This window comes from Entelurus aequoreus, linkage group LG08 (assembly GCF_033978785.1).
Source record: "Entelurus aequoreus isolate RoL-2023_Sb linkage group LG08, RoL_Eaeq_v1.1, whole genome shotgun sequence".
NCBI lineage: Eukaryota > Metazoa > Chordata > Actinopteri > Syngnathiformes > Syngnathidae > Entelurus > Entelurus aequoreus.
Window position 1 is genome coordinate 74,642,139 of NC_084738.1, and position 21,036 is coordinate 74,663,174.

The following is a 21,036-nucleotide window of genomic DNA, read 5'->3' on the forward strand; positions in this document are numbered from 1 at the left end:
TATTATTATTAGGGATGTCCGATAAATGCGTTAAAATGCAATATCGTAAATTATCGGTATCGTTTTTTTTATTATCTGTATAATTTTTTTTGTTTTTTTTGTTTTGTTTTTTAAATTAAATCCACATAAAAAACACAAGATACACTTACAATTAATGCACCAACCCAAAAAACCTCCCTCCTCATTCACACAAAAGGGTTGTTTCTTTCTGTTATTAATATTCTGCTTCCTACATTATATATCAATATATATCAATACAGTCTGCAAGGGATACAGTCCGTAAGCACACATGATTGTGTGTGCTGCTGGTCCACTAATAGTACTAACCTTTAACAGTTAATGTTACTCATTTTCATTCATTACTAGTTTCTATGTAACTGTTTTTATATTGTTTTACTCTCTTTTTTATTCAAGAAAATGTTTTTAATTAATTTATCTTATTTTATTTTATAATTTTTTTTTTTAAAAGTACCTTATCTTCACCATACCTGGTTGTCCAAATTAGACATAATAATGTGTTAATTCCACGACTGTATACATCGGTTGATATCGGTATCGGTAATTAAAGAGTTGGACAATATCGGACATCCCTAATTATTATTGTTATTATTCCAACAGGACGATGACCCCCAAACACACGTCTAAAAGTGGTAAAGGAATGGCTAAATCAGGCTAGAATGAAGGTTTGAGAATGGCCTTCCCAAAGTCCCTGACTTAAAGGTGCGGACAATGCTGAAGAAACAAGTCCATGTCAGAAAACTGAACTGCACCAATTTTGTCAAGAGGAGTGGTCAAAAAATTCAAGCAGAAGCTTGTGGATGGCTACAAAAAGCGCCTTATTGCAGGTAAACTTGCCAAGGGACATGTAAGCAAATATTAACATTGCTGTATGTATACTTTTGACCCTCACATTTTCAGTAGAGCCATAATAAATTCATAAAAGAAGCAAACTTCATGAATGTTTTTGGCTGAGGCACCACCAGAAAGCCAATCAATGAGCTTGTGAGCGGTCCAAAGGGACAAACTTCCGCCTGGTGCTAATGTTTGACTTGCCTCCATTCAAATAGTGTAACACAGGGGTCACCAACCTTTTTGGAACCAAGAGCTACTTCTTGGGTAGTGATTAATGCGAAGGGCTACCAGTTTGATACACACTTCAATAAATTGTCAGAAATAGCCAATTTGCTCAATTTACCTTTAACTCTATGTTATTATTAATAATTAATGATATTTACACTTAATTGAACGGTTTAAAAGAGGAGAAAACACGAAAAAAATGACAATTAAATTTTGAAACATAGTTTATCTTCAATTTCGACTCTTTAAAATTCAGAATTCAACCGAAAAAAAGAAGAGAAAATCTAGCTAATTTGAATCTTTTTGAAAAATATAAAAAAATAATTTATGGAACATCATTAGTAATTTTTCCTGATTAAGATTAATTTTAGAATTTTGATGATATGTTTTAAATAGGTTAAAATCCAATCTACACTTTGTTAGAATATATAACAAATTGGACCAAGCTAGACAAATCATTATTTATTCTAGATTTTCCAGAACAACATTTTTAAAAGAAATTCAAAAGACTTTAAAATAAGATTTAAATTTGATTCTACAGATTTTCTAGATTTGCCAGAATAATTTTTTTGAATTTTAATCATAATAAATTTGAAGAAATATTTCACAAATATTCTTCGTCGAAAAAACAGAAGCTAAAATTAAAATGTATTTATTATTCTTTACAATAAAAAAAAATACATTTACTTGAACATTGATTTACATTGTCAGGAAAGAAGAGGAAGGAATTTAAAAGGTAAAAAGGTATATGTGTTTAAAAATCCTAAAATCATTTTTAAGGTTGTATTTTTTCTCTAAAATTGTCTGTCTGAAAGTTATAAAAAGCAAAGTAAAAAAAATAATGAATTTATTTAAACAAGTGAAGACCAAGTCTTTAAAATATTTTCTTGGATTTTCAAATTCTATTTGAGTTTTGTCTCTCTTAGAATTAAAAATGTCGGGCAAAGCGAGACCAGCTTGCTAGTAAATAAATACAATTTAAAAAATAGAGGCAGCTCACTGGTAAGTGCTGCTATTTGAGCTATTTTTAGAACAGGCCAGCGGGCTACTCATCTGGTCCTTACGGGCTACCTGGTGCCCGCCGTCACCACGTTGGTGACCCCTGGTGTAACAACATTTTTAAACGTTAAAATTTGCAGTGTTAAAAAAAATGATTTTTGAAAAAGTGCAGGGGACAGGGATTGACATGAATCATGGCTCCAACAGGAAGGATGTCACATGAAACAAAGGTGCTGGTCTCCAGGTGCCCGACAGGTGGGCCGGCGCTCACATCAAAGACAAGAGGGGCGGGGTTAAATATGGCGGACAGATGTTTTGCATGAAAGGTGAAGCTGCTGTTGCCAAATGTGCTGCAAGGATGCAATCAGCCATGAAATGATGGGGTTAATATGACGTAAATATACTGTACGTGTGCGGGAAGAATAGTGTTTGTTTACATGCCGCTAAGTCTTTAACTAGTGCGTGCGGCCCCTCCCCCGCCGCTCCCTGCTGAGACTGTAAAATGTGGCCATCAATAATGTACATCACTTGGCATCCAGCCGCCGTTATCATCGGGGGATCAGCGGGTCTGCCGGAGGACGGCCTATCTGCAGACGGATGGCAGCAATTTCCTCCTGGAGGAAAAAAAAAAACAGGCCAAAATGATTATTTTTTAATGAAATGCAAACACATTGAAGTCGAGAAGACGTTAAAGAACGACCACCGTGCCGTCCTCTCCCAAAATAAACCTGAGCTCATAACATTTGTCAGCCATATTTTTTTGCGTGGCTGCAGCCATTAATCCATGGATTTGTTTGGAAAAATAGATTTGATTCATATTGTGTTGCTCCGATTAATCGTTGAACTAACAGAAATGTACACACCAAATAAAAGAAGGTAAAACAAGTTGAAAAGAAGGTCAAATAAGTTTACATAGAAGGGAAAAAGAAAGTGAAGGTAGAAGGCGGGAAAATATTTGTAAAAAGAAGGTAAAATAAGGTATGTAAAAAGTAAATAAAAGGTTAGTAAAAATAAAAGAAAGAATCTAAAAGGTAAAATAAGTCGGTAAAAAGTAAACACAAGTGAAATAATAGATAAATAGATATGTAATAAATAGAAGGTCAAATGAAAAATATAGTGTAAAAGGAAGAAATAGTAATACAAGCAAATAGAAGGTAAATAAAAGGTCAATTAGGTTAAATAAAATGTAAATAAAAGGTAAAATAAGAAATATAGAAGGTAAAATAAGTAAATACAAGGTCAAATAAGAAATATAAAAGGTAAAATAAATACACAAAAGGTAAAAGAAGGTAAATAAAAGGTAAAATAATGAATATAGACGGTAAAATAAATAAATACAAGGTCAAATAAAAAATATAAAGGGTAAAATAAGTAACTGAAAGGTAAAAGAAAGAATACAGACGGTAACATGAGATAAAACCAGGTAAAATATGATGAAATTATGTAAATATATGGTAAAAGAAGGTAAACAAAAGGTAAAATGAATATAGAAGGTAAAGTAAGTGGTTGTTAAGGTGGTATTATTAAATAGGTGTTTAATTGTTGGGTTGTCAAATGTTAAGGTGGTATTATTAAATAGGTAATTGTTTGGTTGTCAAATGTTAAGGTGGTATTATTAAATAGGTGTGTAATTAATGGGTTGTTAAATGTTAAGGTGGTATTATTAGATTAGTATGTAGTTAATGGGTTGTCAAATGTTAAGGTGGTATTATTAAATAGGTGTGTAATTGTTTGGTTGTCAAATGTTAAGGTGGTATTATGAAATAGGTGTGTAATTAATGGGTTGTTAAATGTTAAGGTGGTATTATTAAATAGGTGTGTAATTGTTTGGCTGTCTAATGTTAAGGTGGTATTATTAAATAAGTGTGTAATTGTTTGGTTGTCAAATGTTAAGGTGGTATTATGAAATAAGTGTGTAATTAATGGGTTGTTAAATGTTAAGGTGGTATGATTAAATAAGTGTGTAATTGTATGGTTGTCAAATGTTAAGGTGGTATTATTAAATAGGTGTGTAATTGTTTGGCTGTCAAATGTTAAGGTGGTATTATTAAATAGGTGTGTAATTGTTTGGTTGTCAAATGTTAAGGTGGTATCATTAAATAGGTGTGTAATTGTATGGTTGTCAAATGTTAAGGTGGTTTTATTAAATAGGTGTGTAATTGTTTTGTTGTCAAATGTTAAGGTGGTATTATTAAATAAGTGTGTAATTGTTTGGTTGTCAAATGTTAAGGTGGTATTATTAAATAGGTGTGTAATTGTTTGGCTGTCAAATGTTAAGGTGGTATTATTAGATAACTATGTAGTTAATGCGTTGTCAAATGTTAAGGTGGTATTATTAAATAAGTGTGTAATTGTTTGGCTGTCAAATGTTAAGGTGGTATTATTAGATAGGTGTGTAATTGCTTGGTTGTCAAATGTTAAGGTGGTATTATGAAATAAGTGTGTAATTAATGGGTTGTTAAATGTTAAGGTGGTATTATTAAATAAGTGTGTAATTTTATGGTTGTCAAATGTTAAGGTGGTATTATTAAATAAGTGTGTAATTGCTTGGTTGTCAAATGTTAAGGTGGTATTATGAAATAAGTGTGTAATTAATGGGTTGTTAAATGTTAAGGTGGTATTATTAAATAAGTGTGTAATTTTATGGTTGTCAAATGTTAAGGTGGTATTATTAAATAAGTGTGTAATTGTTTGGCTGTCAAATGTTAAGGTGGTATTATTAAATAAGTGTGTAATTGTATGGCTGTCAAATGTTAAGGTGGTATTATTAAATAGGTGTGTAATTGTTTGGTTGTCAAATGTTAAGGTGGTATCATTAAATAGGTGTGTAATTGTATGGTTGTCAAATGTTAAGGTGGTTTTATTAAATAGGTGTGTAATTGTTTGGTTGTCAAATGTTAAGGTGGTATTATTAAATAAGTGTGTAATTGTTTGGTTGTCAAATGTTAAGGTGGTATTATTAAATAGGTGTGTAATTGTTTGGCTGTCAAATGTTAAGGTGGTATTATTAAATAACTATGTAGTTAATGGGTTGTCAAATGTTAAGGTGGTATTATTAAATAAGTGTGTAATTGTTTGGCTGTCAAATGTTAAGGTGGTATTATTAGATAGGTGTGTAATTGCTTGGTTGTCAAATGTTAAGGTGGTATTATGAAATAAGTGTGTAATTAATGGGTTGTTAAATGTTAAGGTGGTATTATTAAATAAGTGTGTAATTTTATGGTTGTCAAATGTTAAGGTGGTATTATTAAATAAGTGTGTAATTGTTTGGCTGTCAAATGTTAAGGTGGTATTATTAAATAAGTGTGTAATTGTATGGCTGTCAAATGTTAAGGTGGTATTATTAAATGGGTGTTCTTTAGTGTGAAGATGCAAAAACCTTCTGGACATCCGCAGTTTAATTTCATTTAGACACGCCTCCAGGTGACTACTATCATCTTTAGCGTTGGCTGTCACCAGCATGACAGTGAAAGCTAACAGCGTGTGATGCTGAAGAGTGCAGGGCCAAGAACCGAACCATCAACATAGTCCGAGGTCACATTGTTACGAGAAGACACATCCTGTCAGTAAGTAGGAGTTAGACCAAGGGAAGGATAAGTCTGACATACCAATACGTGTTTTGATACGTGCTAATAAATCATTTTGATCCATTTCCTCCTGGCGGCCCGCCACAAATACTACCTCGCTCTTAAACACTTTATAATGGGACTTTTCTGTGAACGTACAGTAGACGACGTCGTAGCTTAACACAGCCTAGTCCGCCGGAGAATAAGAAGACGCGGCAGTAGGGATCAGCGTTGCTAACATTTAGCGAGCATTCCTAGATTCGGGTTCAAGTTGCTTTTTTTGTGACTTTCTGGCGCCCAAAATGAAAGTGTGTATCGCTCTTCTCAGCGAGCAGCGGGGTCCTACTGTGTCGACAACTAGGACAGGAAGTTGTTTACCTCGTTTTTATTCTAAACGTAATTGCCCGTAAAAAAAAGAATGGTTACAACTCAGATGAGTGGATTTTTTTTAGTTTTTTTTAAACTTTTTTGAGCTGGAAGTTCAGAGGGGTTGCATAAAACGTGTGGTCATGCATTTTTTACAGCAGCTTGAGAGCACGGAGGAGCACTGCAGTCGTTGGCTAAAGAAGAAGAAGAAGAGGAAGAGTTTAGGCGTAAAGTGCTGGGGCGACGAGGACGAGGGCAGTCGGCCATATTGTCTCCATTAGCTTGAGTGCTGACTGAAGTGGGGGATGGAGATGGAGAATAAAATGCAAGCACAAGTGGGTAGTAATTAGAAGCATTACCACCATGTCAGGGGTTCATCTCTCCAGGTGTTTAATGCCCCCTGTTGTGTTGTTACCGTGGCGATGGTGGCCTGCCCATTGCTCGCCATGGTCAACACTTTCTTCAACTCCATTTCCCCCAATGGATATCCTTTGGGGGTGGGGGGAGCACAGGGGGAACATTCGTTCAAAAATATTGTTACATTATTGAATGGAGGCAAGTCAAACACTAGTGCCAGGTGGGAGTTTGTCCCTTTTGGACTGCCCACAAGCTTTTTTGGCGGTCCATTGGCCATGGACATACTTTATGTGGGAACCAAAGTGGCAACATGTCCCCTGCACTTAAAAAAATAAACAGTTTTTTCCACTGCAAATTTTAGCGTCCAAAAATATTGTTATGCTATTTGAATGGAGGCAAGTCAAACATTAGCGCCAGGCGGAAGTTTGTCCCTTTGGACCGCCCACAAGCTCATTGATTGGCTTTTTGGGGGTGGACATACTTTAGGGGGGAGCACAAGTGGCAACATGTCCCCTGCACTTTTTCAAAATATTTTTTTTTCCACTGCAAATTTTAGCGTCCAAAAATATTGTTGCGCTATTGAATGGAGGCAAGTCAAACATTAGCGTCAGGCGGAAGTTTGTCCCTTTGGACCGCCCACAAGCTCATTGATTGGCTTTTTGGGGGTGGACATACTTTAGAGAGGACAAAAGGGGCAACATGTGCCTTGCACTTTTTAAAAAATTTTGTTTTTCCACTGCAAATTTTAGCGTCCAAAAATATTGTTGCGCTATTGAATGGAGGCAAGTCAAACATTAGCGTCAGGCGGAAGTTTGTCCCTTTGGACCGCCCACAAGCTCATTGATTGGCTTTTTGGGGGTGGACATACTTTAGAGAGGACAAAAGGGGCAACATGTGCCTTGCACTTTTTAAAAAATTTTGTTTTTCCACTGCAAATTTTAGCGTCCAAAAATATTGTTGCGCTATTGAATGGAGGCAAGTCAAACATTAGCACCAGGCGGAGGTTTGTCCATTTGGACCGCCCACAAGCTCATTCATTGGCTTTTTGGGGGCGGAAATACTTTAGGGGGGACAACAAGTGGCAACATGTCCCCTGCACTTTTTCAAAAATATTTTTTATTCCACTGCAAATTTTAGCGTCCAAAAATATTGTTGCGCTATTGAATGGAGGCAAGTCAAACATTAGCGCCAGGCGGAAGTTTGTCCCTTTTGGACCGCCCACGAGCTCATTGATTGGCTTTTTGGGGGTGGACATACTTTAGGGGGGACAAAAGGGGCAACATGTGCCTTGCACATTTTTAAAAAATTGTGTTTTTCCACTGCAAATTTTAGCGTCCAAAAATATTGTTACGCTATTGAATGGAGGCAAGTCAAACATTAGCGCCAGGCGGAAGTTTGTCCCTTTGGACCGCCCACAAGCTCATTGATTGGCTTTTTGGGGGTGACTTCTTGCCAACAACACAAATGAACCGATTAATCGAAGCAACAGAATATAAACTCTTTCCTAATGACATTAATTCATGGTAGCCACTTTTTATTGTTTCTAATAAAAGCTTTTCTTGCAGCAGGTGTTATGTTCCACAAGATGCTGGTGTGCATGTGAGGGACCAAAGAAAAGGGGAAAAGAGAGCATAGGGGCGGGTCCTCAGTCGCACTTTTACCCATCAAAGTTTCATGACGCTAAATCCAGACAGACTTTTAGTGTCGGTCGGGATTACAGCAGCAGCCTGAACATTCATCAATGATTCAAGTCCGAGAGAGATCCCGCCACGTTTTTTTATTTGATTTTTTATTTAAAGCAACATGCAAGCTGGGAGGAGTCAAACTAAATTGCTCACTTCTTCCTCGATTGTGGTTAATCGATGCTTTGGGCACATGACCTCAGAAATGCTCGTCTTAGATCATCACTTGGGTTTATAACTTAACAAATGTTAAGGTGGTATTATTAAATAAGTAATTGTTTGGTTGTTAAATGTTAAGGTGGTATTAATAAATAAGTAATTGTTTGGTTGTGAAATGTTAAGGTGGTATTATTAAATAAGTAATTGTTTGGTTGTGAAATGTTAAGGTGGTATTATTAAATAAGTTTAATTGTTTGGTTGTCAAATGTTAAGGTGGTATTATTAAATAAGTTTAATTGTTTGGTTGTCAAATGTTAAGGTGGTTTTATTAGATAAGTATGTAATTAATGGGTTGTCAAATGTTAAGGTGGTATTATTAAATAAGTGTAATTGTTTGGTTGTCAAATGTTAAGGTGGTATTATTAAATAAGTGTGTAATTTTTTGGTTGTGAAATGTTAAGGTGGTATTATTAAATAAGTGTAATTGTTTGGTTGTCAAATGTTAAGGTGGTTTTATTAGATAAGTATGTAATTAATGGGTTGTAAAATGTTAAGGTGGTATTATTAAATAAGTGTGTAAATTAATGGGTTGTCAAATGTTAAGGTGGTATTATTAAATAAGTAATTGTTTGGTTGTGAAATGTTAAGGTGGTATTATTAAATAAGTGTAATTGTTTGGTTGTCAAATGTTAAGGTGGTATTATTAAATAGGTGTAATTGTTTGGTTGTCAAATGTTAAGGTGGTATTATTAAATAAGTGTAATTGTTTGGTTGTCAAATGTTAAGGTGGTATTATTAAATAAGTAATTGTTTGGTTGTCAAATGTTAAGGTGGTATTATTAAATAAGTGTAATTATTTGGTTGTGAAATGTTAAGGTGGTATTATTAAATAAGTGTGTCAATTAATGGGTTGTCAAATGTTAAGGTGGTATTATTAAATAAGTAATTGTTTGGTTTTGAAATTTTAAGGTGGTATTATTAAATAAGTGTGTAATTGTTTGGTTGTCAAATGTTAAGGTGGTATTATTAAATAAGTAATTGTTTGGTTGTCAAATGTTTAGGTGGTATTATTAAATAAGTGTAATTGTTTGGTTGTGAAATGTTAAGGTGGTATTATTAAATAAGTGTGTCAATTAATGGGTTGTCAAATGTTAAGGTGGTATTATTAAATAAGTAATTGTTTGGTTTTGAAATGTTAAGGTCGTATGATTAAATAAGTGTGTAATTGTTTGGTTGTCAAATGTTACGGTGGTATTATTAAATAAGTGTGTAATTAATGGGTTGTCAAATGTTAAGGTGGTATTATTAAATACGTGTAATTAATGGGTTGTCAAATGTTAAGGTGGTATTTTTAAATAGGTAATTGTTTGGTTGTCAAATGTTAAGGTGGTATTATTAAATAGGTGTAATCAATTTAGTTTTATTAGTCTTTTATGATTTTGTTTTTGTGTGTTTAATGCCCTTTTTGTCATTGAAAGTCCAAGACGCGTTGCGCCCCAGAAAGTGTTAATACTGTAAGTATTGTACGTATTACACACTTCTTGTAACGTGCGTATTTGTTGTAGTTTTCATTAACTAATCTGGAGGTGTTGTACGCTCTTTTTGCAGAGGCCGTGGTAATCAAAGTCGATTTCCTTTTGAATTAAACCACGTCTTTTCTGATCAAATTAGCGGACGAATCCCCCGCAGCCCGACATTATTTCATCACGGCCACACAAGCGGAGTGTGGTGCGGCGGGTCAAAGTTCAACCACGCGGGCCGGCAGCTAAACCAACATCGTCCCGTGCAGCACGCCGCCAGGTGAGGCGTGTCGTGTTGACCCAGACGCGGCCGCCGCTCAGGGAGTGTTTAGAAAAGTGTGGGCTGGGGGCAAAAAGAGAGAGAGAGAGAGAGAGAGAGAGAGAGAGAGAGAGAGAGAGAGGTGCGAGACCACCACCACCCCCCGACCCTCCTTCACGTATTTACCACACATCTTCCTCATGTTCTCACCCCAAAACAACCGTCGTCTTATTAAGATGGATGTCTTTTTTTTTTCTCTTTCTTTTTAAACACCAAGAGCAAACATTCCAAGTGGTGCACTCCATTGAGAGGCCGACCTTTGACCCCTTGCCTGCACGCCACCCTGCTGAATAACCAGCTCACACCTTTTCATGAGGGCTGAAACACCACGCTATTATCACACTTCAGTACCTACGACATTTCTAACGGGTCGCAAATGTGCCGTTGTTGAGTGTCGGTGCTGCCCAGAGATCGGCGGAGTAACCGTGTAATACTCCTCCATATCAGTAGGTGGCAGCAGGTTTTGTAGATGTGGGGAACATGGTGTGTGGTGGTCACAATATGCAGGCGACAGCGGGAGGCAGGGTGCAGGTAAAAAAGGTATCTAACACTTAAACCAGGGGTGTCCAAAGTGCGGCCCCGGGTGCCATTTGTGGCCCGCAGGTCATTTTTTAACGGCCCCATGGCACATTTTAAAAATACGATTGGAAAAAAAATTCCAATCGTATTTATTTAATAATACCACCTTAAAAAAATAATAAGTGGTATAATAGAGCAAACAGGTGAAATGTAACAATACAATGTTGCAATGTTTACTCTAATAACACAAAGCTGCCATGCAGGCTGTTTCTTTAAAAAAAAAAAAATCTATGTTAATATGAATTATTGACCTTTTCAAGGCTCCAATTACGTCACATTAATTATTCCACTTTGAGATATTTTTGGGGAAAATGTTGCATATTTTGTGTTTGCCAAATAAAAAACTGAGCTGTTTTTTTCTTTAAAGAAGGGCCTAAAACAAACAAACAAAAAACATAAACAACAATAAAACTTCTAATTGACGGATAGATCTGAAGTTGATCTCGAGATAATTGTGTTAAAAGTAAACAGTAAAAAAAAAAAAATGTATTTAACACTTTATGAGTAGGACCCTTTTGGTTCCCCAATAATTTTAGTGTGATTTGTTCTTAAGTTTCATTGCTCAAAAAATAACAATGATTTAAAATCAATGTTGTTATGAGTTATTGACCTTTTTAAGGCTCCAATTATTATATAATCTCAAATATTCCACTTAAAAATTTTATTGAGTGAAAATATTGCATATTTTGTGTTTTTTCCATAAAAAAACTGGGTTTTCTTTGACAAAAAGAGCATACAAGTTATATATTTAAAACCATTATATTGACAGATAGATCTAATGTTAATCTAGAGATTTAAAACTTGAATAATAATAATAATAATAATAATAATAATAATACTGAATAATGACACATTTATAATATTTTTTTGACCAAAACCCTTTGGGGTCCCCGGGATCAAGCCTGAGTGGAGGCCTAAATGTATATTTTTTATACATATATTGTATCGGTTTTTAAAATGAAAAATATCAAAATGGCCCCCGCTTGCTTTGATTTTTCAGTGTACGGCCCTCAGCGGGAAAAGTTTGGACAACCCTGGCTTAAACCAAAAATAAACCAACGGCGAGTGCCGCTAACAAAAGGCATCGAAGCTTAGGGAAGGCTGTGCAGAACGAAGCTAAAACTGAACTGGCCGCAAAGTAAACAAAAACAGAATGCTGGAGGACAGCAAAGACTTACTGTGGAGCAGCAGACGGCGTCCACAAAGTACATCCGTACATGACATGACAATCAACAAAATAAGAGGGCATAACAAGAAGTAAAACACTAGGAAAACACCAAAAAAGTCCAGACGCATGCTTGGTTATGATTTGAATTCATATCCAACAATTGTGAGAACAGCTTTTTATTGTCAATATCGGCTGCCGAGTTTCTTTTTTTTTTTAAATGTTTTCTGCTGGTGGTGTGCCTCCACATTTTTTCAATGGAAAAAAATGTACCTTGGCTCAGAAAAGGTTGAAAAACACTGACTTAGACAAATCATATAGTTGATGTAGATCAGGGGTGCGAAACTAATTTTAGATCAGGGGGGCCACATGGAGAAAAATCTACTCCCGAGTGGTAAAATCACGGCACGATAACTTAAAAATAAAGCCAACTTCAGATTGTTTTCTTTGTTTAAAAATAGAAAATGTACAAATCATAATGTTGTTGTTGGTTTTTTTTACACTTACATGTTGCGGTTAATCATTTATTTGTCGTTATTTATATTTTTATGAATAAATAATGTGATTATGTTCATCAGTCAAGTCATTGGTGTTAATTTTCAATCTATCGAGACAAAAAATAATATCCAAATCAATTTACAGGATGTTATTTATGTAGTTTGATCATTTTCCTGGTGTACTAAAACATGTGGTTTATTTTTTTTGAGCAATTACATTTAAAAAAAAAAAAGTCCCACTAAAATGATTGGGGACCCAAAAGGGTACTGCTCAGTAAAGTTTAAAAAAATAAATCCAACATATTTTTATCCGTCAATTATAAGTTTCATTGTTGTTTATGTTTTTTGTTTGTTCGTTTTAGGCCCTTCTTTAAAAAAACTTTGTTTTTTAAAATGGCACCCAAAAAATATGCAACATTTTCCCCCCCAAAATATCTCAAAGAGGAATATTTAAAGGCCTACTGAAAGCCACTACTAGCGACCACGCAGTCTGATAGTTTATACATCAATGATGAAATATTAACATTGCAACACATGCCAACACGGCCGGGTTAACTTATAAAGTGACATTTTAAATTTCCCACGAAACTTCCGGTTGAAAAAGCCTTCGAAGGATGACGTATGCGCGTGACGTAGCCCGGGGAACAGAGGTATGCCTTCTCCATTGAATACAATACAAAAAAGCTCTGTTTTCATTTCATAATTCCACAGTATTCTGGACATCTGTGTTGGTGAATCTTTTGCAATTTGTTTAATGAACAATGGAGGCTGCAAAGAAGAACGTTGTAGGTGGCTGTAGCAACACAAGGACCACTTACTCGGATAGCAGACGCCTAGCCGATGCTAGCAGAAGCCTAGCCGATGCTAGCTGACCCACCGCACGGATGATCTGGTGAAGTCCTTCGTCGCGCCGTCAATCGCTGGAACGCAGGTGAGCACGGGTGTTGCTGAGCAAAGCAAATGAGGGCTGGCTGGCGTAGGTGGAGCGCTAATGTTTTTATCATAGCTCTGTGAGCTCCGGTTGCTAAGTTAGCCTTAGCGTCGTTAGCAACAGCATTGTTAAGCTTTGCCAGGCTGAGATCTATTAACCGTGTAGTTACATGTCCATGGTTTAATAGTATTGTCGATCTTCTGTCCATCCTTCCAGTCAGGGATTTATTTATTTTGTTTCTATCTGCATTTGAGACAGATGCTATCACGTTAGCTCATGCTAAAGATGCTAAAGAGCTTCGTCGATGTATTGTCGTGGAGATAAAAGGCACTGAATGTCCATTTCGCGTTCTCGACTCTCATTTTCAAGAGGATATAGTATCCGAGGTGGTTTAAAATACAAATCCGTGATCCACAATAAAAAAAAAGGAGAGAGTATGGAATCCAATGAGCCAGCTTGTACCTAAGTTACGGTCAGAGCGAAAAAAAATATGTATTTCACTGCATTCTAGTCCGTCACTCTAACGTTCCTCATCCACAAATCTTTCATCCTCGCTCAAATTAATGGGGTAATCGTCACTTTCACGGTCCGAATAGCTCTAGCTGCGTTGAAAACAATAGGAAAATATGAGGGAGTGAACAACTGACAACGTCACGCTACTTCCGGTAGGGGCAAGGTTTTTTTTTAATCAGAGACCAAAAGTTGCAAACTTTATCGACGATGTTCTCTACTAAATCCTTTCAGCAAAAATATGGCAATATCGCGAAATGATCAAGTATGACACCTAGAATGGATGTGCTATCCCCGTTTAAATAAAAAAAATTCATTTCAGTAGGCCTTTAATGTGAAGTAAATGGAGCCTTGAATAGGTCAATCATTCATAATGACATTGATATTGATTCATTATTATTTTTTAAAGAAAGAAACAGCCTGCATGGCAGCTTAGTGTTATTAGAGTAAATAATGCAACATTTTCTTGTTACATTTCACCTGTTTGCTCTTTTATACCACTTTTTATGTGTTTTTTTTTTTTTTCATCGTATTTTTAGAATGTGCCGTGGGGCCGTTAAAAAAATTACCTGCGGGCCGCACTTTGGACACCCCTGTTCTAGGGTGAAAGTGTAAAAGTCAGCATGTGTGATGGTATGGGGGTGTATTAGTGCCCAAGACATGGGTAACTTACACATCTGTGAAGGCGCCATTAATGCTGAAAGGTACGTACAGCTTTTGGAGCAACATATGTTGCCATCCGAGCGACGTTACCATGGACGCCCCTGCTTATTTCAGCAAGACGATGCCATCATTCATAGTAAAAGAGTGCGCCTACTAGACTGGCCTGGTCTTTTTATTTACCATTTACACAACGTGACAACTTCACTGCTTTTGGGGTTTTGTAAATGGTACCTGCAAAAACCGGTCAAAACCGTCCAATTCTTAAGCCAACGTTGCTCCCTCACGTTGGCTCTCACGCTGTAGTGGATGTGACGTCTTCAGGGTTCGGCGTTGGACTGAGTCGTGGTTCTGGCGCCAGTCTGCAATGCGTAAAAAACGTCACAAAACTCACGTCGGAAGCCAGAAGCACGTCCTGCCTGCTGCTCCTCGACGCAACAACTCGGGAGATAAACATCTAATCGATGAACACGAGTCTGTTGCATGGCTAAGTAAGGCGGGATAAGATCTGAGCTGGAGCTGCAAACGTAATCCTGCATTCAAGGAAACATCATCCCTCATACACGCAGATTAGTAGAATAGCACATAACAGCATTTACAGTCGTCAATCCTACTCCTGGTCAATGGATGATTATCTGCATTTGTGTGATGATAAACTGCATTGAAATGTGAAATATAAATCACTGTACTGACTTCAATAACATGAGCTCTGTCGCCATGACTACCAAGTACAAATGCCATTGTTCAAAGATTGATATGACCTAGGTCAGGGGTCGGCAACCCAAAATGTTGAAAGAGCCATATTGGACCAAAAATACAAAAACAAATCTGTCTGGAGCCATATTACATGTGTCATGAGATATAAATGTAATTAAGAGGACTTAAAGGAAACTAAATGACCTCAAATATAGCTACAAATGAGGCATAATGATGCAATGGGTGAGGGCGGACCTACGTCACTTCCGCCTACCAATCCCCTAGCAACCGGGAATTCGTTGAAAACAAACCAGCTCACAGCGAACACGGCATTGACAGAAAAAGCATTTAACGAGCGTTGTGGCTTGGAAGTCGGCGTTAAATCCTTCATTTACGCATTTTTACTTATTCGCATATCGTGTGAAAAAAACGAAAATGTATTATTTGCGTCAGACTCGTCTCAGTGAACTTTAAAGCTTCTCAGGCTTAGCTTAGCTTGCTAGTTAGCTTAGCCTGCGCGCTACTAAGAAAGAGACGCGGAAGTTATCAACAACAAGATCAAGTGTTAGTGTACAACGAAACCGGTTTTCGAAAATAGCTAGCTAGGCTATAGACCAGGGGTCACCAACGCGGTGCCCGCGGGCACCAGGTAGCCCGTAAGGACCAGATGAGTAGCCCGCCGGCTTGTTCTAAAAAAAGCTCAAATAGCAGCACTTACCTGTGGGCTGCCTCTATTTTTTAAATTTTATTTATTTACTAGCAAGCTGGTCTCGCTTTGTCTGACATTTTTAATTCTAAGAGAGACAAAACTCAAATAGAATTTGAAAATCCAAGAAAATATTTTAAAGACTTGGTCTTCACTTGTTTAAATAAATTCATTATTTTTTTTACGTTGCTTCTTATAACTTTCAGAAAGACAATTTTAGAGAAAAAATACAACCTTAAAAATGATTTTAGGATTTTTAAACACATATACCTTTTTACCTTTTAAATTCCTTCCTCTTCTTTCCTGACAATTTAAATCAATGTTCAAGTAAAAAAAAAATTTTTTATTGTAAAGAATAATAAATACATTTTAATTTAATTCTTCATTTTAGCTTCTGTTTTTTCGACGAAGAATATTTGTGAAATATTTCTTCAAACTTATTATGATTAAAATTTAAAAAAATTATTCTGGCAAATCTAGAAAATCTGTAGAATCAAATTTAAATCTTATTTCAAAGTCTTTTGAATTTCTTTTAAAATTTTTGTTCTGGAAAATCTAGAAGAAATAATGATTTGTCTTTTGTTAGAAATATAGCTTGGTCCAATTTGTTATATATTCTAACAAAGTGTAGATTGGATTTTAACCTATTTAAAACATGTCATCAAAATTCTAAAATTAATCTTAATCAGGAAAAATTACTAACGATGTTCCATAAATTATTTTTTTAAGTTTTTCTCTTCTTTTTTTCGGTTGAATTTTGAATTTTAAAGAGTCGAAATTGAAGATAAACTGTTTCAAAATTTAATTGTCATTTTTTTCGTGTTTTCTCCTCTTTGAAACCTTTCAATTAAGTGTAAATATCATTAATTATTAATAATAACATAGAGTTAAAGGTAAATTGAGCAAATTGGCTATTTCTGGCAATTTATTTAAGTGTGTATCAAACTGGTAGCCCTTCGCATTAATCACTACTCAAGAAGTAGCTCTTGCTTTCAAAAAGGTTGGTGACCCCTGTGTTAGACTATATAGTATATTACTTACTTAATTTAATCCTCTTCTTCCCGGATGAGAAATAAGGCTTCGACGACTCGACGCCATTCATCTCGCTGCTGTGCTCGTCTCTGTGCCTCGCCCCATGTAAGCTTCATCTCTTTCAGCTCCCCTTCAACTGTTCTTCGCCAGGTGTTCTTTGGCCGCCCTGGCTTACGTTTTCCCGGTGGTGTCCATCTTAACGCTGCCTTTGGTATCCTCTCGTTGTCCGGTTTTCGAAAATAGCTAGCTAGGCTATAGACTATATAGTATATACCGCATGTTATTTTTGTACAACAACTTCAGCTGTCGAACGTTATAAGGTACAAATTCAACAAGTACAACATTAGCACGGTCGTATAGCCAAGTTGTGGTTAAGAAGGTGGATTTTTGTTCCTTATATTTACCAGAAAGGAAGTGATCCGAACACACGACCCGGGACTTTGGGGGACTCCAGTGAGAACCGTCCTCGTTTTCCCGGTGTAAAGCTGCGAGCCATTTGTCTCGTCTCTGTGGGCTTTTATCGCGCTTTGGCAGAACAAAATACAACCTTTGTTTTCCCTGTTTCCAGTTGTGGTTAGCACAACCAAAAACAACACAGTTCTTCGGCATTTTGGAGGCAGAATGACGGGTTTAACCAGCGTAGGTCGACAGGTTAAAGAGTAATGGCAACGGTTTGTTTTCAACGCCAGTCTGGTTGCTATGGCTCGAAGAACCCGTATGTAGCTCAGTTGCCCGGATGTCGGCCCTCACCCATTGGACCAAAAATACAAAAACAAATCTGTCTGGAGCCGCAAAAAATTAAAAGCCATATTACATGTGTCATGAGATATACATTTAATTAAGAGGACTTAAAGGAAACTAAATGAGCTCAAATATAGCTACAAATGAGGCATAATGATGCAATATGTACATATCGCTAGCCTAAATAGCATGTTAGCATCGATTAGCTTGCAGTCATGCAGTGACCAAATATGTCTGATTAGCACTCCACACAAGTCAATAACGTCAACAAAACTCACCTTTGTGCACTCATGCACGACGTTAAAAGTGTGGTGGACAAAATGAGGCAGAAAAAGAAGTGGCATAAAATAAAACACGTCCTAGAAAGTCGGAGAAAGTTATGTAAACAAACTATACGGTGAGTTCAAGGACCGCCAAAATTAGTAGGACAAAACGGCGCTCGCCACATACTCGAATCAGTGAAGCGTGTTTAATATAAACACTGTGATTTGTAACAATTAGGGAGGTTTGTGTCATGTTTGTCCTACAGAAACTATACTAAAACAAAAAAATAGATTTTTTTTTCAACCTCATCTTTTTCCATTCGTCATACATTTTTGAAAAATCTCCAGAGAGCCACTAGGGCGGCGCTAAAAAGCCGCATGCAGGTGTACAAATCTATAAAGACTGTTTAAGACTGATGTATGTATATGTATATGTATATGTATATGTATATGTATATGTATATGTATGTGTATATGTATATGTATATGTATATGTATATGTATATGTATATGTATATGTATATGTATATGTATAATCATTTAAGGAACGATACAAGTAGATACTGTCATTGACGAGGTGGCCACGTTGTGGAAATGGTAAATAAAAAGAGAATACAATGATTTGCAAATCCTTATATTCAATTGAATAGACTGCAAAGACAAGATATTTAACGTCCCCACTGGTAAATTGTGTGATTTTTGGCAAATATTAGCTCATTTGGAATTTGATGCCTGCGACGTGTTTCAAAAAAAGCTGGCACAAGTGGCAAAAAAGACTGAGAAAGTTGAGGAATGCTCATCATAACACTTATTTGGAACATCCCACAGGTGAACAGGCTAATTGGGAACAGGTGGGTGCCATGATTGGGTATAAAAGCAGCTTCCATGAAATGCTCAGTCATTCACAAACAAGGACGGGGTCGAGGGTCACCACTTTGTCAACAAATGCCTGAGCAAATTGTTTAAGAACAACATTTATCAACCAGCTATTGCAAGGAATTTAGGGATTTCACCATCTACGCTGTGTGATATCATCAAAAGGTTCAGAGGATCTGGAGAAATCACTGTACGTAAGCCATGATATTACCAGCATCAAAAAGCAACATCAGTGTGTAAAGGATATCACCACATGGGCTCAGGAACACTTCAGAAAACCCCTGTCAGCAACTACAGTCGGTCGCTACATCTGTAAGTGCAAGTTAAAACTCTACTATGCAAAGCGAAAGCCATTTATCAACAACACCCAGAAATGCCGCCGGCTTTTCTGGGCCCGAGCTCATCTAAGATGGACTGATACAAAGTGTAAAAGTGTTCTGTGGTCTGACGAGTCCACATTTCAAATTGTTTTTTGGAAACTGTGGACGTCGTGTCCTCCGGACCAAAGAGGAAAAGAACCATCCGGAATGTTCTAGGCACAAAGTGTAAAAGGTAGCATGTGTGATGGTATGGGGGTGTATTAGTGCCCAAGACATGGGTAACTTACACATCTGTGAAGGCGCCGTTAATGTTGAAAGGTACATACAGCTTTTGGAGCAACATATGTTGCCATCCAAGCAACGTTATCATGGACGCCCCTGCTTATTTCAGCAAGACAAGGCCAAGCCACGTGTTACATCAACGTGGCTTCGTAGTAAAAGAATGCGGGTACTAGACTGGCCTGCCTGTAGTCCAGAAAATGTGTATACCACAACGGAGACTTTGGACAAAATGGCTGCCAGATGGCATATTTAGTGCGATCTAAAAATTGGAAACCGAAAAGTTTGCATGTGTCGTAAATTGTTCGTAAATGGAGGTTCCACTGTACATCAATTAAAACGTGGGATTTGTGGACGTTTGAACAATTGTCCATTAGTTTGGAATGGGGAAAAAAGTCCCGGGAAATTCCTGGAAATGTAGGAATTTTTGGAAAATTAAAACATGTTTTCATGATACGCTGAGAGTAGAATGGTTTAAAATTAATAAAAATGTGGGAGGAGAAAGTAAACAAAAACATGGAGTAGTGATTAGATTATTTTATGTTAAAACATTTTTTGAAGATGAACACAATGAGGTACAAGGACATAAGTAAACAAAAGATGCTCGTACACAATTGTATCCAGTCTGGGGTGCGCCAGGTCGTCGACCCCATCGGGCCCCTCTTGAGTGGCGTGGGTCGGACCTTTTGGCGGACGGGAGGTCAAGTGAGAGTCCACAGTCCAGACCCGGTGTGTCGGCATCTCATGTCAGACCTGACATGTATGAATGCAGCAAAGAGCTGGACACAAGGGAGGTCCCTGAAGGCAACACGAGGAAACCTCCTCAAATGATGGCCACCAGCGTGGAAACATTTTACTTTTGTTCCTGCTGTTTATGAAGGATTTCAGCTAAATACTCCTTCTCAGGTAGGAGGTTTTGTGTCAGTCCCGTTCTAAGGCTCGTTAGCATTTCTTCACTCTTTCAAATGTTGCCTCATCTCGCTCTTCAGCCATCTTGCTTTTTAAAAAAACAAAAAAATTTTTTACATTCGACTTCAACGCTTTGCAGTCAAATATTTTGATCGCCAAGCGAGTTATTTCTTAGTTCGCAACCGTCTAGAACGTGGGATTGTGGTCGAAATGTACCATACTAGTATAGTAGCATCTATTAGTACCATACTAGTATAGTAGCATCTATTAGTGCCATACTAGTATAGTAGCACCTATTAGTACTATACTAGTATAGTAGCATCTATTAGTACCATACTAGTATAGTAGCATCTATTAGTACCATACTAGTATAGTAGCATCTATTAGTACCATACTAGTATAGTAGCATCTATTAGTGCCATACTAGTATAGTAGCACCTATTAGTACTATACTAGTATAGTAGCATCTATTGGTACCATACTAGTATAGTAGCATCTATTAGTACTATACTAGTATAACAGCATCTATTAGTACCATACTAGTATAGTAGCATCTATTAGTACTATACTTGTATAGTAGCATCTATTAGTACCATACTAGTATAGTAGCATCTATTAGTACTATACTAGTATAACAGCATCTATTAGTACCATACTAGTATAGTAGCATCTATTAGTACTATACTTGTATAGTAGCATCTATTAGTACCATACTAGTATAGTAGCATGTATTAGTACCATACTAGTATAGTAGCATCTATTAGTACTATACTAGTAGCATCTATTAGTACTATACTAGTATAGTAGCATATATTAGTACTAAACTA

At 36.7% G+C, this 21,036-nt stretch overlaps 1 long non-coding RNA gene across 1 annotated transcript; it reads right to left on the minus strand.

Annotated features, from left to right (window-relative positions):
- Positions 1–2,561: 2,561 nt before the first annotated feature.
- On the minus strand, positions 2,562–17,953 carry LOC133655226 (uncharacterized). Its single transcript, XR_009826974.1, has 3 exons — positions 17,841–17,953; positions 14,622–14,749; positions 2,562–2,690 (listed from the first exon to the last, which is right to left on the minus strand). It is a non-coding gene; the product is annotated as an uncharacterized LOC133655226 (long non-coding RNA).
- Positions 17,954–21,036: the final 3,083 nt, after the last annotated feature.